Source organism: Ictidomys tridecemlineatus, chromosome 2, assembly GCF_052094955.1.
Source record: "Ictidomys tridecemlineatus isolate mIctTri1 chromosome 2, mIctTri1.hap1, whole genome shotgun sequence".
NCBI classification, from domain to species: Eukaryota; Metazoa; Chordata; class Mammalia; order Rodentia; family Sciuridae; genus Ictidomys; species Ictidomys tridecemlineatus.
Genome location: NC_135478.1, coordinates 76,429,393 through 76,448,966, shown reverse-complemented (window position 1 = coordinate 76,448,966; position 19,574 = coordinate 76,429,393). Strand labels below are relative to the sequence as shown.

At 43.2% G+C, this 19,574-nt stretch overlaps 1 protein-coding gene across 5 annotated transcripts in view; it reads right to left on the bottom strand.

The window, feature by feature from the left end:
• The window catches only part of Coro1c (coronin 1C), an 83,702-nt gene extending 69,939 nt beyond the window's left edge, over nt 1-13,763 (bottom strand). For 2 of the 5 annotated variants that reach the window (XM_078038966.1, XM_078038965.1), the window contains exon 1: nt 13,152-13,264. The gene's annotated coding sequence lies outside the window, so the exon portion shown is untranslated. Of the gene's footprint in view, nt 1-13,151; nt 13,317-13,596 lie in introns of those variants that run through there. The other 3 variants (XM_013365114.4, XM_005340102.4, XM_078038967.1) reach the window with 3 other exon arrangements.
• Between the last annotated feature and the right edge of the window lie 5,811 nt (nt 13,764-19,574).

Here is a 19,574-nt window from a genome sequence, read left to right as displayed (position 1 = left end):
GCTCAAGTTAACATGTGTTCCTCAGTCACCACCCAGACAGCATGTGAGCTTTCACATTAAGAAGTTAGTCTTGATTCTTTAAGTTCCTAAGAATGAAAGGAATTCGAATCTTTAACTAGGAAAGAATGCTTGACCCTTATGAAAAGGAATTTAAGTATCTTTCATGTAAAATAAGCAAATAATGGTGATTAAACATTTGTTATATGGAGGGAGTACTTGTGAATTTTGTCAAGCATACCAAGAATGGAAAATACACCCCAAAGGCTTCACTCTCCAACACTTCCTTTCTCCTCATGTGTGACTACTATGGCTTCTCAGGAAACTATAAAACTATAGCTTTTTTCATCTAGGATTAAGACTTAGCAGTTGTTGGCATGTGAGACCCATGCTCAATTCCATAATGGGGCAAGAAAGACTCTTACAAACTACCATGTGACCAGACTTGCAGTCTATCCTGGTTCCCCCGAAATAGAACCACCATACTGTGAAACAATGATCAATTCTGCTAATCCTAAATGGTTATCTTCATACTTGTTAACATCTATGTCATTTTAGCCAGGCACCGTGGGGCACACCTATTATCCCAGCAGCTCAGGAAGCTGAGGCAGGAGGATTTCGAATTCAAAGCCAGCCTCAGCAATTTAGCAAGGCACTAAACAACTCAGTGAGACCCTAAATAAAATATTTTTTAAAAGGCTGAGGATATGGCTCAGTGGTTATGCTCCTCTGAGTTGAATTCCTGTACCAAAAAAAAAAAAAAAAAAACTTTGTGATTTCAGTATTGGACTTGCTTGTATTGTTCCTGTTAAAACTTAGCATTTTCATATACAGTTAACCTAATGCAGAATTTCCTGGCAAGATACAAAACAAAGGTACCTTTGCAACATTAATTGGCCTCTGAAACACCCAAGACAAATCCTTATAATCACTGCTTATTAATGGTCAAATTATAAGACTGAGGAAATAAAAAATAGTTAATAAAATACTATTAAAACACCAGGAATGGTGGCATGACCTATAGTCCCAGCTACTTGGGAGGCTGAGGCTAAAGGACTGCTTGAGCCCAGGAGTTCCATACCAGACTGGGCAACACAGCAAGACGCCATCCCCTGCAGCCCCCTGCAAAATTACATAAATACTAGCAAGGAACCTTATATTACTAGGAAATCAAGTCTGCCAAAGGCTTATCCAAGAGATTCCATGGATTTAAGTTTCTCAAAAATACACCTAAAAATCCTTTCGAAAACCTAGAACCCTCTTCATAGCTTACTATATGTGCAACCTAAAAAAGTGGGTCAAAATATTACAGATATCTGCTACCAACTGTGATGAAGAAATAAAAAAATAAGCCCTATAAGTAGTCTCAAGTCTGGCAAGAAACCATGACAAAAGGTTAAGAGAACAGAATAGAACTGTGACACTGGGTCAAAGACTAAAAATGGAAAGGCATGACTGAGTCACATTGTAAAAATGAAAAAATTAAAAAAAATTTTGTAAACTCCACACTATCCAACAAATCCACCCTACCAATAAGGGAATTGAATTCATGTTAACATGGAAGGAGACTGAGGGGGAGGAAGGAAGGGACAATTTGGTTTCCAATCTTGGGCAAGTCTGTCAAACTCCTGTAACCATAGACCCCTGTCTGTAAAACCAGGAGACAACCAGCACAGCATGCCCTTCTCTGGCTGTGAGTCAGAGTCACTAGGGACACAAGCCCAAGCCCTGGCAGCTGTCCTCACAAAGGCCCACAACTGATCCTCACAAGCAGCTAAGAATGAGGACTTCTGGAACTGAGAAATAATCTCCCAAGTTTCCCTAAAAAGATACATTCTTTTAAAAAGTGGTGAGATTGTGAGATACTGGTACTAAATATAATCCATTATTTGTAATTTTTAAAAATTAGATAATTACATGACAAAGGGAAAAATAAATGTGTATTGTGAAATTACTGCTTTAAATCACACATTATATAAGCCTCCTGCTTCCATTTATAATCCAGTTTCTCTCTCAATATGATCATTTCATTATTTTGACCTCATTTCTCATTACCACAGCAAACAAAAGGAACCTGTTTTTGTTATTAATTTATGATGCAAATGACTGGCCTAATTTAACATCTGATGGAACTATGGGGGCTCTTTTCCCACACTTTCTCACAATAAACTACCAGTCACTTTATAACCAGATAAGCACATCTAGACAGCTGTGCATTCTCCTTCCAAATTCTAAAAAGATCAAACTTCTGCCAGTAACTAAACCTCTTTCCTTAAACTAGATGGACGGACAGGCAGGCAGGCGGAATGAATGCAAGCACAAGGCCTGAATAAGGGAAGATGTTTTGAATAGACATTTCCAATTCAGACAGACTGCTTCATTTTTATCACTACTTTACCTGCCTAAAATTAGGCAATTCCCCCCTCTTCAGTGATTCAACTTTGATTCAAAGTCTAAATTTTCAGGTGGGAGGGGAATTCACACCTTAACAGCTTAACATCAGAAATAAAACATTAAACTTCTCCATTTGATTCTCCACAATTCCATTCTTTAACAAATATTTAAGAGTAAGGACCAGCAGGGCAGTGCACATGTCTATAATTCCAGTAGCTCAGGGAACTGAGGCAGGAGGATCACAAGTTCAAAGCCAGCTTCAGCAAAAGCAAGGCAGATAAACAACTCAGTGACACCCTTTCTCTAAATAAAATATAGCATTGGGCTGGGGATGTAGCTCAATGATCAAGTGTGCCCCCAGAGTTCAATCCCTAACACACACAAAAAAAGAGTGAAGACCAGGGCAATGGAGTATAGGTCAGTGGTCCAGCGCTTGCCTACATATGTCAAGGCCCTGGATTCAATCAGCAGCACTTGGGGGTGGGGGGTGGGGGGACAGATTGAGGAACAGGAATGTATTCAGTATCTACTTTGTATTAGGTACTTTACATATTTTCCCTTTTTTAATGATGACAATGGCCCTACAAGGTAGGTATCAGCACCTCCATACCACACAAGAAGAAAGGGAGGCAAGGTAACTGTAGTCACTGATAGTAAGAGATGCAGCCCAACGCGAAACAGTCCAGCTCTGAAGGCCTATACCTCACATCCTCCCTTAAAGCAAGAAACTGTAATACACCCATGTCACTGAGCCTAATGAAAAGAAATAAGGAAATGGTTTTGCTTGTCTTCTTTACTACCCTGCCACTTTAATGAGCACAAAACAAGAAGATGTACCCCAAAATGGCCAACTCATTTCTCTAATTCTCGGAAAGATATTAAGTGAAACATATTTTTTATTTGTAATTTTTAATTTTTTATTTGCTTTAATTAGTTATACATGACAGTAGAATGCACCTAAGTGAAATATTTTTCTTTTTATTTTTTTTCGTTGTCAATGGACTTTTATTTTACTTATTTACAGGTGATGCTGAGACTCTAACCCAGTGCATTACACATGCTAGTTGGCAAGCATCTACCTCTGAGCCACAACCTCAGCCCTAAATATTTTTAATTAATGTTTTAAAGATGAATGAAAGAACACGAAATATAACGAAAGAATACTAACTCAAGCCAGGTGCTTCCAGGAAAGGTAGAGAACATGAACAAAAGAATAAAGTAATTCCTTTTCAAATTCAATTTACATGGCTTCTCATGAGCACACGGGTAGTTTTGGAACTGACTGACCCATACCCTCAAGGCTGGCCTACATGCACTTAGTAAGGCTAAATCATACCAAACTGTGTTCCATGGCCATCTGCCTTACTGGGAAGGTTATATGCCAGTCCTTATTGTTCTTTAGAGGAAAAAACCTGAACAAAAATAGTCTAGCCTCACAAAAATGTTTTAATCAGTTTTACTTCTGAGCATGTTTTCAGTTAAGAGACAAACTAAACTGCCAGAAAGGCAGAGGAAAATTCTCCCTATTCTTCATGTTATTTTAACATAAGTAATAAAGATGTTAACATCAGAGAGACCCACTGACCTTAGGATCTTTCCTGTTAACTTCAAAAAAATAATCATCCACTCAAAATGTCTAGCAGGCATTGCTGACACGCTATGAACCACAGAATCTCAGTCAGCCTTCCACGTGTCAGTCTCTCTCCTGCCTCTTGCCTCCTTTGGAAAGACAGCTTTCCAACTATAAGCTCAAAATCAGTTCCAGTTCCTTGTAGTAGACAGCATGATAACTGTGCAATACCTGGGGGCAGGGACAATGTCTGCCTGTGTGGACAAGGAAGTTTTCCAGGATGAAAACCTCACCACATGGATCCCAGAGGACAGAAGGATTCAGAAAGGGTGAAGTACATCACAGATTTAAAAGCTAAGACAGCTCAGGGAGTGACAATGAAGACGACTTAGAAAGGAGAATAGTAAGAGGCCAAGCAAGCTGACCTCAGAAACTGCCTTGATTTACAGTCATATTAGGAAGTCTAACTTTATTCCATGGGCAATGGAGTAGGGGAGACTAGATTTGAATGGGCAAATGACACGTTCCCACTGAACTCTTTTTGATCTATAGCAAATCCTAAAATTAACTAAGTCAAATCTTTTCCTAGCACTTTCACATTTGGCTTTTAATTTGTATAATCAGAATATTAATGAGGTTATGATTTGAGGTCTAGGTAATTTTTAACTAATAAGACTCCATTATTTATAAGTTGGGCATTATGAAAATTTTGAATGTTTGTGCTTCAGTGGACACTACCAAGAAAGTGGAAAAAATTCACAAAATGAAAATTTTGCAAATCATAATTCTGAAGAGGAGCTTAGAATATGTAAACAACTCTTATTACAATAAAAACACAATTCATTAACAAATAGGCAAAGCAACTGAATAGAAATTTCTCCAAAGGAGATATACAAATATCAATTAATCACATGAAATGATGCTTAATACCACTGGCCATCAGTGAAACATTTATATCAAAACCACAATAACAGAATTTAAAAAAAAAAACAAAAAAAAAATCAACATACAAAATGAATAGCTTTCCTATATACCAATAATGAACTCACTGAAAAACAAGGAAGATAATTATCCCATTCACCATAGCTTCAAAAAAAAAAAAAAACTACAAATAAATTTAACCAAAGAGTTTACCTCTCCAATGAAAATTATAGAACACTAAAGAAAGAACTTGAATACTAGAAGATGGAAAAACATCTCATGTTCATGGACAGGCAATTACTATTGTTAAAATGGTCATATTACAAAACGCAATATATAGATTCAATGCAATCACCATCAAAATACCAATGATATTCTTCACAAAACTAGAAAAATAGTCCTAAAAGTTATTTGGGAAAAAAAAAGGACCCAGAATAGCCAAAGTAACTCCAAGCAAAAACAGGAATGCTGGAGGCTTCACAATACCTAACTCAAGTTATACCAGAGAACCAGTAACAAAAACTACATGAAAGTGGCATAAAAACTGACATATAGACCAATGGAACAGAACAGAAAACAGAGACAAACCCACACATCTACAGTCATCTGATCCTTGACAAAGGAGCCAAAAACATATGTTGGAGAAAAGACACTCTTTTTAACAGATGGTGCTGGAACAACTGGTTTTCCATATGTAAAAGAATGAGTCGAGATCCCTATCTCTCACCCTGCACAAAAGTCAACTCAAAATGAACCAGACCAGAAACACTGAAATTCCTAGAAAAAAATATAGTCAACACTCCAACATAAAGACACAAGCAATGATTTCCTCATGAGGACTCCTCAAGCTTAAGAAATAATACCAAGAATTAATAAATGGAATGGCATCAAAATAAAAAGCTTTTGCACAATCAAAAAAAACCCAATTAAGAATATGAAGGGAGAACTTAACAAATGGGAGAAAAATATTTGTTAATTACTCTTCTGACAAAGGATTAATAATCAGAATATATAGGCCAGGCACAGTGGCACACACGTGTAATCCCAGCAGCTCCTGGCAGCTCCAGAGGGTGAGATAGGAGGATCACAAGTTCAAAGCTAGCCTTGGAAACTTAGGGAGACCCTAAGAATTTAGCAAGATCCTATCTCAAAATAAAAAATAAAGAAAAGGACTGGGAATGTGCCTTTGGGGGGTGGGGGAGGGAAACTACACTGACATTTCATCTCACTTCAGTCAGAATTGCAGCCATCAAAAATACACATAAGGGGCTGGGGATGTGGTTCAAGCTGTAGCGCGCTCACCTGGCATGCGTGCGGCCCGGGTTCGATCCTCGGCACCACATACAAACAAAGATGTTGTGTCCACCAAAAACTAAAAAATAAATATTAAAATTCTCTCTCTTTAAAAAAAAAAATACAAATAGCCAAGTATGGGAGTACATGCCTATAATCCCAGAGACTTGGAAAGTTGAGGCAGAAGGATCATAGGTTCAAGGCCAGCTTCAGTAATTTAGCAAGCTCCTAAGCAACTTAGTGCGACCCAGTCTCAAAAATTAAAAATTAAAAAAAAAAAAAAGGTTTGGGGATATGACTCAGTGGTAAAGCACCTCTGGGTATAGTCCCTAGTACAAAAAATAAAATAAAAATAATACAAACAACAACAAATGTTGGAGAGAATGTAGAGAAAAGGGAACTTTACACGTTGGCGGGACCATAAGTTAGTACAACCACTATGGAGATCAGAATGGAGGTTCCTCAAAAACTAGGAAGGGAACCACCCTATGACTCAGCTATACCTCTTGATATTTATCTTAAAGAATTAAAGTCAGCACAATTCACAATAGCCAGATTATGGAACCAGTCCAATGTCCATCAATGGACAGATGGATAAAGAAAATGTGGTATACACATAATGGAGTTCTATTCAGCCATATACATTAAGTGAAATAAGACATATTCAGAAACTCAAGGATCAGATGAATTTTCTCACATATGTAGAAACTAGAGAAGAAAAAAAAAATCGGGAGGAATCTCATGATAATAGAAAGAAGACCAGGAGGAGGGGAGAGAAAGGGAAAAATTATATTGTTACATCATTTGCATGTATAAATATGCAACAGTGAATCCCACTATTATGTATAATTATAATACACCAATAAAAAATATGGAAAAAGCCAGGCACAGTGGCACACACCAATAATCCCAGCGACTCAGAAGACTGAGACAGGAGCACCACAAGTGACGGCCCCAACCCTATCTCAGAGTAATAAGAAGGGTCTGGGGTTGTGGCTCAGCAGTAGAGTGCTCACCTAGCATGTGCAAGGCCGTGGGTTCAATCCTCAGCACCACATAAAAATAAATAAATAAAATGAAAAGTATTGTGTCCAACTACAATTAAAAAATAAATATTAAAAAAAAGAAGGGCTGTGGGGTGTAGCTCAGTGGTAGAATATCCCTGAGTTCAATCCCCAGCACCAAAGGTTGAGGCAGGGAGTGGGGGAAAGCCACAGTGACTCATTGGGACAGCTAGAATCAAAGAGTCAGAAAATATCAAGTATTGGTGATAATGTGGAAAAATTGGTACCTATGAGTGAAAATGTCAAACGATGCATCTGCTTTGGAAACCAGTGTGGCTGTTCCTCCAATAAATGGTTAAATAAAGCTAGCATATGATCCAGCAATATTACTCCTAGGTCAGTACTCAAAGAAATGAAAACAGATATTCACACAGAAACATGTACATGAGCTGGGTGCATTTCCAGCAACTCAGGAAGGAGGATGAGGCAGAAGGATCCCAAGTTCAAGACCAGTCTCAAAAACTTAAGGAGACCTCAGCAACATAACAAGACCCTGTCATAAAATAAAAAATAAAGGCTGGGTTTTTAGGTTAGCCAGGATGAATATGAGCCTATTTTTTATGAAATTAAATTCAAAAGACTTAAGTTGTAAAACAGTTTGTGAAATATCTTGTTACAGATTAATTTAGCAGACTTCAATTGTGGGGACTGGGGATGAAAATCAGTGGTAAAGTGCTTGCCTAGCATACACAAGGTCCTGGGTTCAATCCCTAATACCCCCAAAAAAAGAAAAAAAGATATAAAAGGAAAAAAGAGATAAAAAAGGAAAAAAGAAAAAAGATATAAACTGTGAAATAAAAAATAAATAAGGAAGGCGTAGTGGCACACATTTATAATCCCAGCAATTTGATAAGCTGAGGTCTTAAGCAACTTGGTGAGACCTGTCACAAAATACAAAAGACTGTGGATGTGGTTCAGTGCTTAAGTGTTCCTGGGTTCAATCCCCAATACAAAAATAAGTAAAAAAAATTTTTAAATAATAAAAAAATAAGGGCTCAGGGTGTGGTTCAGTGGTATAGTCTCTGGACTCAATTCCTAGAACCAGAAAATAAGTAAACAAGCAAATAAACTTGTACATGAATATTCATATCAGTATTACTTATAATAGACAAAAAAAAAGAAAACAGCCAAATGCCCATCCATTGATGAATTAATAACAAAAATGGTGTATCCAGGGCTGGAGCTGGAGCTCAGCAGCAGAGTGCTTGCCTAGCATGCTTTAGGCACTGGGTTCGATCCTCAGCACTACATAAAAATAAAAAAATAAAAATAAATTAATTAATTAATTAAAGGCATCTTGTCCATCTATAACTACAAAAAAATAAAATTAAAAAATGGCATATCCATACAATGGAATACTATTTGACAAAAAAAAATCAAGAATTGCACATACTAAAACATACATAAGCCTTAAAAACATGCTAAATAAAAGAAGTGAGAAATAAACCTGGCACCCAGGCACCAGTCTGTAATCCCAGCAGCTGGGGGAGTGGTTCTCAGGCAGGAAGATGGTGAGTTCAAAGCCAGCCTCAGCAATTTAGTGAGGCCCTAAGCAAATTAGCAAGACACTGTCTCTAAATAAAATATAAAAAAGGGCTGGGGCTGTGGGTCAGTGGTTAAGTGCTCCTGGGTTCAATCCCCAGGAGCACTTGACCACTGGGGAAAAAAAAAAAAAAAAAAAAAAAACCATGAGACATGAAAGGCCAAATATTGGAATGATTCTACTTACATGACCTGTCCCAAGTAGGCAACTTGCAGGAGGTATGTTAGTGGTTGCTAGATGGGGAGTGAAAAGATACAACAGTGGAAGGAGACTGCTGTTGGGTATAGGGTTTCTTTCTCAGGTGATGAAAATGTTCTAAAATTATAGTGATTAATGGCTGCACAATTCTGTGAATATACTAAATACCACCGAAATGGACTTTTTGGGGGTACTGGAGATTAAACCCCAGGGGCATTTAACCCCTGAGCCACATCCTCAGCCTTTTTTTTTTGTATTTTATTTTGAGACAGGGTCTCCATGAGTTGCTTAGGACCTCAGTAAGTTGCTGAGGCTGGCTTTGAACACGCAATCCTCCTGACCTCAGCCTCCTGAGCCGCTGGGATTACAGGTGTCTGCCACCATGCCCAGGCTGAACTGTATACTTTAAATGGCTTATGAACTATATCTTAATAAAGCTGTTTAAAAAAAAAGCAATTTGCATTAGATGCAAAGTGCTAAGGAAGGAGTAAAGAATCTTGTTCACTCACTTTAAAGGACCTAAACTAGGGCAATGAAAACCCAGAGAGATTCTATTACTTAATATTCTAGGTACTAGGTCATACTGAAATATTCATGAAGAATTCTATGTTTTAATACATAAAACGTACCTTAAGTTTAAAAAGACACACCATCGCCCAAAAAGAGTCTTCATCATTCAGAGATAGACTAACAGGAAAGTCATCAAATGAAAACCAATTTTAAAATGGATTTGTACCCTAAATATGAAAGTAGCACTTAAATTTATTATTGTCCTACCAGTGAAAAAGAAGTCAAAAGTAAAAGAGTCCAATTAATATGTTTCTATAGTACTAGTTTGTGACAAATTAAAATATCAAGAAATGAATGGGGCTGGGGTTATGGCTCAGTGGTAGAGTGTTCACCTAGCACACGTGAGGCTCTGGGTTTGATCCTCAGCACCACATATAAATAAATAAAATAAAGATATTGTGTCCAACTACAACTAAAAAATAAACATTAAAAAAAGGAAAGAAATGAATATCCTGCATCATAAAAAACTGAATCTTCCACATTCCCCCTTATATAACTAATAATTTATTATTTTGAACATTCCATCTCATAGATATTACAGTGACTTTCCTAATGGTTGGAGTGGATCCCAGAAGTGACAGGTGTGTCACACATAAAACTTGTATCACAAAAAATCAAAGTGTAAGGGGAGGGGGTCCGGGTGGAGGGAGCGCTATGGCTGTAGCTCAGCGGTAGAGCACTCGCCTAGCATGTGCAGGGCGCTGGATTCGATCTTCAGCACCACGTAAAAATAAAATAAAGGTATTGTGTCCAACTACAATTAAAACAAAATTTTTTTTAAAAAACTCAAGTATTTAAAAAATGCTATTATTGACCCTGAATCTAATCCCAAACTGTACATAAATAAACATAAATGTTCAATAACATAATCTGCAAGCAAAGTAACAATCATATAAGATTTAATACTGTGTGAAGTAATATTTCACTGACATATTAAAAGTCATCAGGCTTCAGAGTACCATCCACAAGTAATCAAAAATAGAGGGCTGGGGCTACGGCTCAGTGGTAGCGCACTTGCCTCAAATGTGTGAGGCACTGGGTTCGATTCTCAGCACCATGTAAAATAAATAAAGGACTATCAACAACTAAAAAAAAGAAAATTTAAAAATTAAAAAAAAAAAAAATAGAGATAAAGACCATGTGCGGCATGCCTGTATTCCCAGTGGCACCGGAGGCTGAGGCGGAAGGATCCCGAGTTCAAAGTCAGACTCAGCAAAAGTGAGATACTAAGCAACTCTGTAAGACCCTGCCTCAAAATATAAAATAGGGAGCCTGGGGTTGTGGCTCAGAGGTCGAGTGTTTGCCTAACATGCATGAGGCACTGAGTTTGATCCTCAGCAACACATAAAAATAAATAAAGGTATTGTGTCCACCCTACAACTAAAAAACAAATGTTTTAAAAAAATTACAAAATAGGGCTGGGGATGTGGCCCTGAGTTCAATTCCCAGTACCAAAAAAAAAAAAAAAAGAAAAGAAAAATACAGAAAAGGCACACTCTAGGATTTTTTAAAAGGTGTGTACTTAATTTTCACACCAAATCTTTGTTTGATTCTCAGTATACATGCCTATCACCTCAAGGCACTCTGCTTTCTGGCCACAATACAACACAATTCTCAGTTTTATTTCACTTTTTTTTTTTCTACTTAAGCAAGCTCTCAGGGACTGGGGCTGTGCTCAGTGGTAGGGTGCTTGCCTGGCATGTGTGAGGCCCTGGGTTTGATCCTTAGCACCACCTATAAAAAAATCCACTGGCAAAAAATAAAAATTAAATTAAAAAAAAGCAAGCTCTCAGGTCAATGTTTAATATTAAGCTTCCTAGTCAACATCATGACTGTGAAACACCTCCTAGGCCCCCCCCACAAAAAACAAAAACACAAAAAAACAATTCTTACATTAACCTTCTGAAATGATAGAATCAAGTCTGAAATAGTTTACCCATTTCTTCAGCTTTACAGGGAATGTAGAAAAAGAATTAATACTAAACAGGTTTTTTTGCCTTCACAACTCAACAAGACAGTAGGAAACAAGTACTTATATTTAATCATGTTTCTGTCTATCCTAGCAGGTCTAATTGTCAGGAGAGTTCTGCCAGATAAGGACAATGAGATGCGTTATTACATGGAGTGACTAAGAGACCTATAAGTACTGCTTTAGAATGTGATCCCAGGCAGGAAAGCTGTGGTAAAAGGGCCTAATATTTTTGTGGCAACTGTTTTCAAAAGTAAATATATTTGCCACCCAGTACGACTTTATAAGTTCGCACTATTGTCCATTTTTTTACAAATGTTTTATAGGAAAAATAAAATGCTTTATAGGAAGGAAAAGCCACTGTACTTTGTTACTCCGAGGGAGATGAACAACTTGCAATTTGCTTCTCACTCTGAATCCCACGTTTGCAACATGTAGAACAAGCACTTCAGACACCACAAAACAAGGGCAGCCTACATTAAAGCCAAATATAGGATGTGATTCTAAACCACGATGCAGTAAAGCCTACATTTCCTTTTCCAGCGATCAAAACCCTTTGAACACTCCCAAAAAAGGACGGCAGGGCCAGCACCACCCTCCAAGAGGAAGCCCCTTTCTTCTCGGCTCTCCCCGCAGCCTGCCACTTCCCCCCCTCCCCCAGTACATTGAGAGACCCAGAGCTGGTGTGCGTGCGCCGGGGGACAGGCGGGAGAGCTCGGTTCCTGCATTTCCACCCTCAACATCTGATCTCATCCTCAGTCATTTCAGCGCAGCGGAGCCCCACCTGCACCTCGCTCCTTCTCCCTGGGTCCCCCGCCAGCTGCCCCGTTATTAGAGAGCACACCTCTGAATCACTAGTGCGCCCAGACCCCCGACCCTGTAGCGTTTCTGCTAGCTCCCTCCTCTTCCCACCCCTCCCAGTCCCAGCCCTCCGCTCCCGAGACCCGGTGCAATCCCTTCCCAAGCCACCCCCACCGTCAGTACTCCATTACCCGGCCCCGCCCTGCCTGGACCCCAACCCAGACCTTCAGGGCCCCGAGGGGGCTCGCACCCAACACCAGGGAACCCCCAGGCCAGGGAGCCACCCTCGACGCTCCCACGCAGGGCCCGACTAGCCCCAGCCGGGAGGGAGCTGGCCCCAGCCCACCCCCACCCACTGGCTCCCAGGGGTGGCTCAGGCCCCGCCCCCAGGCCTGGCGCCCCTGGGCTCAGCGCCCTCCCCACCCCGCATCTCGCTCCACCGGGCGCCGGCCCCCGACCCGGGAAACATCCCTCGGGCAGCAGTGTCCGGTCGGCCCGCGGTTCCTCACCCTGCCCGGGGCTTCCGACCCCTAAAGCCCTCCCCTGGGCAGCCTCCTGCCCACCGGGGCCGCGCCTCACGCTCCTCAGGCCAACTGGGCCGTCCCCAAGCCCCCTCCGCGGATCCCAAGGCCCCCGCGGCAGCCCCTGGCCCTGACCCCGGGCACACCGCCCGAGGACCCGCGCCCCGCGCGCCACCCAGCCCTCTCCCCTCCACCGGGCCCTGCCCCTCGCCCCGCCGGCTCCTGTCAGCCGGCGCCGGCACATGCTGAGAGGACAGGTCCACCCGCCCCGCTCGCTCCCGAGCGGTCCAGCCGGGCACGCGCCGCTCACCAGGGCCGAGGAGCCTGAGGCGCCGCCGCCGCCGCCGCCGCCGCCGCCGAAGTCCCCACTGCAAAGCCTGGCGAAGCCTCCAACCGCTGCCGCCTCCCGCCTGGCACTGAGCGCCGCGCGGGGGAGGGGCGAGGGCAGCCGCCACCGCCCCTGCCGCCACGCGCAGGCCCCGCCCCCGCGCCGCGCCGCGCCCAACCAGGGCCGCAGAGCCGCGCCGCACCACGCCCACTTCCGGGAGGGGAAGCCCGCTTCCCACCCTGTGTTCCACGCCTTGTCCTCCCCAGCGCCCCCTCTGGTAGCGCCAAGGGATGCCGTGGGCCGCAGAAGCGGTGCCCAGACGCACCCCTCGCTTGAGTGATCGGGGCCACGCCCACAGGCACCCCCCCGGGCCACGCCCAGTGCTCCTCAGAACCTGGAGCGGGGTTCCTAGAGTCCGCCCACTGACCTCCTTGGCTCGGCCGGGCTGTGGCGGCTGGCTCCTCAACGATTTCCCCAGAGACCCTCAAAACTGGAACTCTGAGCCCCACCCAAGCCCATCAAGCCCCACAGCCGGCCTCCGGGCTCCGGCAGCACGGTCCCCTCCCGCGGCTACCGAGTGGCCCGTCGGCGATTCAAACCCCCGCCCCGGCTTCCAGGAGCCCGCCCAGGGTCGCGTCATCCCATTTGCCGCATCCTCGGCCCCACCCACGGCCGACCCGCGGCTTCTGCTGCAATCCCTGCCCCAAATTCCCGAGTCCCCGCCTCGGGCCCCGGAAGCTCCGCCCCGCACCCTCCACGCCCTCCTCTGCCTCAGCCAGGACTCGGCCGGCTGCGGCCCTTGGCCTGCTGTGCTAGTCCCATGCCTAGTCCTAGGTGGCCCTCCTGGCTGGCCACACCCGCTTAGCCCCCGCACTGTCACGAGGAGAGCCAGTGATTCACCCCATTTCGCAGGTGACGAGCAGGAAACTCCGGCATCCCTCCTTTCCCTGGCGAAAGTGTCGGAAGAACTGCGCAGCCCCAGTTGCTGCCCAGTTACTAGGAGATGGGATTCCAATCCCATCTCTGCTCCCGTTGAAACGGTAAAGTTCAGTGGCCTGGTGACAACTCTGTCACCTGTTTGGGCCGAAATTTCCTAATCTTTAGCATGAAGTTGTCCAACCAAAAGCCAGAGTTCTTTTCTGAAATACCAAGTGTGGGGAAACTGGACCTGGGGAGCTGATAAAGCAGGCCTGCTGAGGGGGAGGGCTACTTGTTTCCCAAAGAAAGGAATCTTAGAAATTCCTGAAGTTTGGGAGGTGGGGCGGGGACTGCTTTTCAGCTTTAAGCATCAGCCTCAGAAATTTGGAGAAGTAGCTCAGTGGTGGAGCTTGGGTGCTTGGTTGGGCCTTGGTTAGATTACTAGTGGAAGGAAAAAGGGAGGGAGGGAGGGAAGGAAAGAGGGATGCAAAAAGAGAAAACAAAGTGTTCTGTAAATCAAGGTGCACCTGAACCAAAACAGCTTTCACGGCGAACTGCTTATACTCTCTGAGGCTCAGTTTCTTAGTCTGTGAAATGGGAATAATGACAGCCCCTCTCTGTGTTCTATGAGCTCATGTTAGTAATGCACCTAGAGCCTGGCTTGTGATAAACGGATGGTACCTGCTGCACTCCACTGCTGTGACTCACCAGGAGGGAAAGATGAGTGTTATTTTGCCTTGGAGCAGCCACTGCTAACAGGAGGGACAGCACAATTTTTCTACAGCAAGACTTGCTACTCACTTCATTTAAATGACATAAAGGTGGTAAAGTGTTTGGTGCACTCACTGGCACAGGAATGCTTTTTTTAAAAAATGCTGTTATGGGGGCTGAGGTGGTGGCTCAGTGGTAGAGCACTTGCCTAGCATGTGTGGGTTTGTTCCTCAGCACCACATGAAAATAAATGAAATAAATGTATTGTGTTCATCTGCAGCTAAAAAAAAATATTTTTTTTAAAAAAATGCCGTTATTGGGCTAGAGTTGTGGCCCAGCAGTAGAGCGCTCTCCTCGCACGTTGGAGACCCTGGGTTTGATCCTTAGCACCACATAAAATAAATAAGTGAAATAAAGATGTTGTGTCCAACCACAACTAAAAACTTTTTTTAAAAAATGCTGTTATTATGACTCTTATTTTTTTTTCTTGGTACTGAGGATTGAACCCAGGGGTGCTCTACCTCTGAGCTACATCTCCAGCCTCTTTTATTTTTGAGAGAGGGCCTCACTAAGTTGCCCAGGCTGGCCTCGAACCCATGATTCTCTTGCCTCAGCTGTCCAAGTTGCTGAGATTGCAAGTATGCACCACAGCACCCAGTTTATAATTCCTTTTTTTTTGGGGGGGGGGTACCCAGGATTGAACTCAGGGAACACTTAATCACTGAATCACATCGTCAGCCCTTTTTATTTTTATTTTTTTTTTATTTTGAGACAATGTCTTGCCAAGTTGCTGAGTCTGATTTTGAAGTTGGATTCCTCCTGTCTCAGCCTCCCAAGCCGCTGAGATTACAGGCGTGTGCCACCACGCCCAGCACAATTCCTATATTTCAGAGCATTGATCCACAGCAGTGGATTCTGAATAGCTGAAGAAAATGAGAATTGATAAAGGGTTTTAAGATAGAACTGTGAACCATGGAGTAAACTGGCTTTTGGGAAACAGATATATCTAATATTCATCCATCACTGATATATGCCAGGCACTATCTGAGCACCTTACACGAGGAGCCATCTAAAATCCCCTCAACAACCCAGTGACCACAGAAAGAATTTTTTATCTTTCTTTTTTTTATGTGGTGCCGAGGATCGAACCCGGGGCCTTGCACATGCTAGGCGAGTGCTCTACCGCTGAGCCACAATCCCAGCCCCAAGAATTTTTTTTCATAGAAAGAATTCTTAATCCCCAGCTATAAAGATGAAAAAACAGAGGCTCAGAGAAGTTACATTACCTGAGATCACGTGGCTTGGCCCAGGTAGAACCACACCCATGTATTTGCAGAGGCTACCCTCTTAGCCAGTTAGTCATTACATACGACTAACTGCCTCTTGGGCAGCTTGACAGAAAAGAAAAACCGTGGACTTTGGATTGACAGACTTGGGTTTAAATTAATTCATGCTCAACTTAGTCATCAGAGGCTATAGGGTGAGTCACTTTCCCTCTCTGAGCTCTTCTCTCTCATTTGCACAGCGAGGATCATGTCAAGGATTACTTCAGGAAGTGGCTCTGAGGATCCAGGCGTTCTCAGTGGGGGGGTTGTTTGGTTTGGATTTTGTGGATAGAACCCAGAGCCTCATGCAACTGGGCAAATGCTTTATCGCTGAGTTACACCTGCAGTCTGCGAATCTGGTGGGTTTTTTTGGTGTTTTTTGTTTTTTGTTTTGGCACCAGGGATTCAACTCAGGGACACTCAATCACTGAGCCACATCCCCAGCCCTCAAAGCTGAGGCTGGCTTTGAACTCATGAATCTCCTGCCTCGGGCTCCTGACCCACTGGGATTACAGGTGTGTACCACCATGCCTGGCTTCCCAGAAGCTTTTATTAATAAATTAAGGCCAGACAAAACACCCAGCACATACCAGTTGTTTAAACCATATTGATTCCCTTCTCTCAGTTCTTTAGATGATAAAATTAGAAGATTTCCAATGACAGCGATCCCCCCCTCCACAACGCCACCAGTGAAATGTGCTGAGATAGAAGGATCCCAAGGACTTTGCCTTCCAGCTGCCAGTTTTAGTTCCTCATACTATCCTTGGGTTCAAGGAGATGATTCTGGCACAGGAAACACCCAAAGCCAAAAGCAATGCCACCTCACCACCTCCCTCCGCACCTGCCCCAAATGTGGCCAACTGAGAGCTACTGGTCTCAGCAATAGTAGGAACATTGTAGAATCCTTTGCTAGGAGAAAAGCCCATTCCTTTGCTCTTCCTGAGTCTATAATAACCCCTCTATGGGCCCACCCTCAAAAAAAAAAAAAAAAAAAAAAAACTTGGCCTCTGTCCAAGCTGACCCTAAATGAAGAGAATCAAGTTCAAGTAAGATGCTGGATTGAAGAGTGTTTCCTTATCTGGGTTCAGTGCCACACACCTGTCATCACAGCAGCTGGTGGGGCTGAGGCAGGAGGATCACGAGTTCAAAGCCAGCCTCAGCAAAAAGGAGGCACTAAGCAATTCAGCGAGACCCTGTCTCTAAATAAAGTATGAAATAGGGCTGGGGGGGGCTCAGTTCAAGTGCCCCTGAGTTCAATCCCTGGTTATTCCCCCACCCTGCAAAAAAAAAGAGTGTGTTTCTGCTCTCAAAAGCTGGTGATTCCTAGAGTGACAGATGCTAGATAGAGAGGAACTTAATGATCAGGAAAAGGAAGAATGATTCTGAACCCCGCATACAGGTGCCCGCTCATGAATGAAGAAGAAAGCACTGTGGGACCTGCCTCCGTAGGCTCTTGAGCGAATCATTTTCCCGTTTCTCTCAGTACCAAATGGGGATACGAGTCTTAGGTTGCCAGGACAACCTGGAAGCTGATGAATGAGTCCCCTGGAAGCATTAACAAATAATAATAATGTTAAATAGACGAGAGACTGGAAGACCCTAGAGTCATCTCAGTAGGGAATATCTCTAATTGATGAAGCTTGAAAAATATTAAAATCCACCCTACACTGATAAATCTCGATTCTCTCTGCTTTGCCTACTGCAAAAGAGAGGCAGGAAAGCTGCTGAATGATTGACCAAGATACATAAGGAAGGCATTTTTTTTTTTTTTAACTTTTGATACCAGGGATCGAACCCAGGGGAACCTGACCTCCAAGCTACATCCCCAGCCTTTTTTTTATACTTTATTTAGAGACAGAGTCTCACTGAGTTAGGGTTGCTGAGGCTGGCTTTGAACTGTTGCTGAGGCTGGCTTTGAACTGTTGATCCTCCTGTCTCAACCCCCTGAGCCGCTGCACATGGCAGGAATGCAATTTTTACCCACTGTTGGGAGTTGGGGCGTTTGTGGATGCTAAGCATCCACTCTACTGAGCTACACCCCAACCCTAGACATCTTTTTAAATTAAAATTTTTATTTTGAGAAAATTATATACTCACATGTTAGTGTAAGAAATAATACAAAGAACACCTGTAATTCCAGCAACTTGAGAGGCTAAGGCAGGAGGATTGCAAGTTCAAGGCCAGCCTGGGAAACTTATCAAGACCTGTATCAAAATAAAAGTAAAAAGTCCTGGGGATGTAACGCAGTGGTAGAGCACTTAACTGGCATGCACAAGCCCCTGGGTTTAATTCCCAACTCCAGGAAGAAAGAAGAAAGTCTACCCATAGTGGTGCATGCCTCTAGTCCCAGCTGAGGCTGAGGCAAATTCAAGGTCAGCCTCAGCAATTTAGCAAGACCCTGTCTCAAATCCAAAAGGGCTGGGGATATAGCTCAGTGGTAGAGTGCTCCTGGATTTCATCGCCACTGCCAAACAACAACCACCACCAAAAAACAAAGGAGGAGATTCAATGTCAAATATATCCTTTACCCGGTTTCCCCCAATGGTAACTGTCTTGCAAAACTGTAGCACAATATTACAATCTGGATATTGACGTGGATGCAGTCAAGATCAAAATATTTCCATCACCACAAGAACCTGTCTGGTTGCCCGATGGCCATCCCTTTTTAACCACCTGTCCCCTCCTCATGCCCTGACCACCACTCATCTGTTCTACATTTCTACAATTTTGTCCTTTCAACAATGTGCTATTGCTGGGCGTGGTGCCGCAAGCCTGAAATCCCAGTGACCTAGGAGGCTGAGGCAGGAGGATCCAAAGTTCAAACCAGCCTCAGCAATTTATGGAGACCTAAGCAAATTATTCAAAAGAAAAAAAATGAAAAGAATTGGGGATGGGACACAGGACTTAAGTGCCCCTGGGTTCAATCTCCAGTACAAAAATAAAAAAATAAAAATAAAAAGGAATGTAGCTGAAGTGAAGTTGTACAATATGTAACCTTTGGGGATTGGCTTTTTTCACTAGGGGTAAATGTGTGGGGAGGCATCCAGATTGTTGCCGTCTGAGCTGTGTTGCTGAGTAGGGTTCCATGGGGTGGATACACTGCAATCCACTGGTCACTCACCCAGTGAAGGACATCTGCCTTGTTTCCAGCTTGGGTTCTTATGAATAAAGCTGCTGTTACCATTTAAATCTTGTTTATTTTTTGGTACTGAGGATGGAATCCAAGGGTGCTTACCACGGAGCTACATCCCCAGGGTCTAGCCAAATTGCTAAAGCTGGCCCCAAACTTGCAATCCTCCTGGCTCGGCCTCCAGAGTTACTGGGATTACCTGTGCACCACCAGGCCCAGCTCTATGCCTTTTTTATACCCATTTTACAGAGAATCTGAGGCTCAATGAGGCAAAGTCACCTGCCCATGGCTACACTGTTGACTAGCTGCATTGACACTATT